Here is a 3,113-nt window from a genome sequence, read left to right as displayed (position 1 = left end):
ATTTTGGACGAATGTTTCCATAGGAAAATCATATCCTCTGTTTAACAACCAGTAAATCTATTTCATAAAAAAAATTAAAACAATATCGCGAGATTCTGATTTCAAAACACAAATGGATCATTTATTCCATTTTCTCTTTTCTTCATTGCTTTTGCCAGACATTTTTTGTCTGATTGTTGGATTGAAACGATATTGTTCTCATGAATCGTCCAAAATTCTATAGAAATCGCATTTCTAGGTACATGTCTGAAATATTGCACCTCGCGTAACTTTTGATCTCATCGATAGAACTTTTCGAAAACTTCAGACATGCTAGCTTTATATTTATTTCAACAATTACTCTGCAAAATTTCAATAAAAAGTGTAGCGTTGTTTCAGAGATATTGCAGTTTAAATGAGAAAAGTCCAAAAAGACCGATTTTCGTAGAATTACTGTATTTCAGACCACACAAATTCCAGAAAGCTCAAACTTTGTGATAAAATAGTTTGATAGTTGATCTATATAACGCAAAAAAATGATCAAAAAATATCATCAGAGTAAAAAGTTATGGAAGTTCAAAGTCGAAGTGACAGTGCGCGTGCATCCGATTTCTATAAAATTATGAACGGTACTGTACTTCTTCCCAACATTTTACAGATAGTTCCAAAACGCGTTCGTCCTGATCAAAGTGTTCTTGGTTCCAGACCATTGCTCCTCCACTGTTCCCGTCTGTCGGCAGTTCTGAGGCTCGAGATTCAAGCTGTTTAGCGTAAGCCCTTTTCATTTCTGGATTCTCCAACCGGCGGAACATCGTATCCACATCCGTCTTTCTCCTCACGCAGCGCCGTTTGACACGCGCAACTCGCAGTCTTATCTCTACGAGGACGAGGTCTTTGTCAAATGCTATGTCGGCTCTCTGGTTGTTGCGAACATTAAAAGGTTTCCAACGTTCTCCTTTTTTCTGGGATTTTTATCCTTTGGGATGATTCATCCCTACAATACATCCATCTATCCTCCTAGCTAGACCAGCTAGACCGTGGTACGTCCAAGGTCCGTACCTTCGGAGCCAATGTTTTCTTTTTTCCAGAATTTTGGATCCTTGAGGATGATTCATCTCTTTGAATTTTGCTTTGTTCGCTGACTGAATCTGGGATCAATGCTTATAACTTTCAAAACTGATTTACAATATCATCCAGAGTCAGAAGCTACTTAGATTGGAAGTTGCAAATCATTGGATATCAATATGCAAGTATCAAATTGCTTATTTTTAACTGAAAATTCAAAAATTTAGCGATTTTCTCATACGTCTTACCAAGAACAATAAAGGGTATTCACTTGTTAATTTGCTTTTTTTTTTTCAGAAGACGCTTTGCATCGATGCGCTTAATTGTTTAGGAGAAATCTCTCGCACCTGTTTCAATTTACAAACCCACCTATAACTAGATCATTTCGTGTTTCATCGTTTGAAACATTGCAATCGTTAGGAAGCACTTCAAAAAAGTGCTGAACAATGTGGATTGTAGGACCTGTTTCATTATTTCGGTTTTTAACCTTTTCGTTCTGAATCCTTCCACTACCCATCTCATCCAGATCGGACAATCCCGTCGGGATTGGGGCCGCCAAGGCTTTTGAACGCACTTTCGAGGCCATCCGTCACCGACCTGACGAGGTGGCCGAGAGGTTAAGGCGTTGGACTGCTAATCCAATGTGCTCTGCACGCGTGGGTTCGAATCCCATCCTCGTCGGATAATTTTTTGTGCCTCTGTACGAGGGGGATATATCAATTTTTATATCGGGGGGTCCTTTAATGTAAACAATGGTATCTGCAAAAGGATACAGTAAAGAAAAACAAGATCTTTGATTTTCGCTAGTTTCCCAACAAATCATTGGTTGATTGTACCTACATCATTCAAATTGCATATTAAGGAAATGGAAAAAATGCATATTTCTCTTCTGATTATCTTCTGAAAGAGTACTTCACATCATATTAAGGTATTCATTTGCGCTGCCTCTGGAAATGGAAATTAATCAAGCAACTTCATTCAGCAGCGCTGTTCATTATCGTCATGTTATGATGCCTTAAATTTCGCGTTTATTATGAATTAAATGAATAGGAGTAGAGGTTCATTAAAATTTTTATGTTGACATAATGTTTGTAAACAATACTAACAATGTACTAATTGAATCATAACAAAATTGTTTGCATCAACCTCGAATGGTTTTACACGCCAGCTGCTAGTACCCGGTGTAGTAGAATGACAAATGAGTTTATGAACTTTTCTCTCGTCATCCATCCTGTTGAAAATAAACACAAAACTAAAGCCGTGTCGTTTCGGTTGTTGTTTTCTCCTGCTCACATTTTCGTTTCTCCGTTTTCGCTGGGTGCCCTTCAATGATTGCCGTGTATATCTTCTCACCCCTCAGGCAGAGACAGATGCAAACCGGGTCTCTTTTGCTTGCTCGATAAAGCAGTTGGAACAAAACAAGCAAGCAGCATTCTCTGCAGGGCTGGCTGTCAGTTTTGCTACTTACACATTTCGCACACACCTTCCCCAATCGGTGGTGTGGCAACCGGTTGCTGCCGTTGGTGACGTCACAGGCGATTTGAAACACAAATACCAACGAACGATGGATTTCGGTATAACCAGTTGGTCTCAACTGACTCTGCTTCCAGTACGAAATTCCCCTTGGAGATGGATCGAAAAATGTGTTTCGGCTTTCGGGTCGCCAGCCATCGCCACGACGAGGTGGCCGAGAGGTTAAGGCGTTGGACTGCTAATCCAATGTGCTCTGCACGCGTGGGTTCGAATCCCATCCTCGTCGAGTATCTTTTTTGCTGATCACTGAACAGAAATGCTATTTTACAGTAGAGGCCTTGTGGTTTTTTGAAGTAGGGATTTTCATTTAAGTAAAGATTTGTTTAGTTTGTTTTGTAAAATTTAAACGAATTGATGACAAAACGAAAGTTTTTAGAATTGCGATGGGAACATTTTTACCAACCATTGCAACATTGATGGAAGATAATTCGAGTAGACAATTTCAAATATCATTTAAATATAGAAAGTAAATTTTAAACTGAATTGGGCTGAATTGTTTCTCTCTAAAGATTTTACTATCAAAAATCACCATTTGT

General features: G+C 38.8%; 2 non-coding genes across 2 annotated transcripts; both read left to right on the top strand.

The window, feature by feature from the left end:
- The first annotated feature begins 1,643 nt into the window (after positions 1-1,643).
- Trnas-gcu (transfer RNA serine (anticodon GCU)) lies at positions 1,644-1,725 on the top strand. Its single transcript has one exon. It is a non-coding gene; the product is annotated as a tRNA-Ser (tRNA).
- Positions 1,726-2,721: 996 nt separating this feature from the next.
- Trnas-gcu (transfer RNA serine (anticodon GCU)) lies at positions 2,722-2,803 on the top strand. Its single transcript has one exon. It is a non-coding gene; the product is annotated as a tRNA-Ser (tRNA).
- The last annotated feature ends 310 nt before the right edge of the window (positions 2,804-3,113 follow it).

This window comes from Uranotaenia lowii, unplaced genomic scaffold (assembly GCF_029784155.1).
Source record: "Uranotaenia lowii strain MFRU-FL unplaced genomic scaffold, ASM2978415v1 HiC_scaffold_657, whole genome shotgun sequence".
In the NCBI taxonomy this organism is placed as follows: domain Eukaryota; kingdom Metazoa; phylum Arthropoda; class Insecta; order Diptera; family Culicidae; genus Uranotaenia; species Uranotaenia lowii.
Note: the sequence above shows the minus strand (reverse complement) of the source record. Positions and strands in the feature narration are given on the sequence as shown.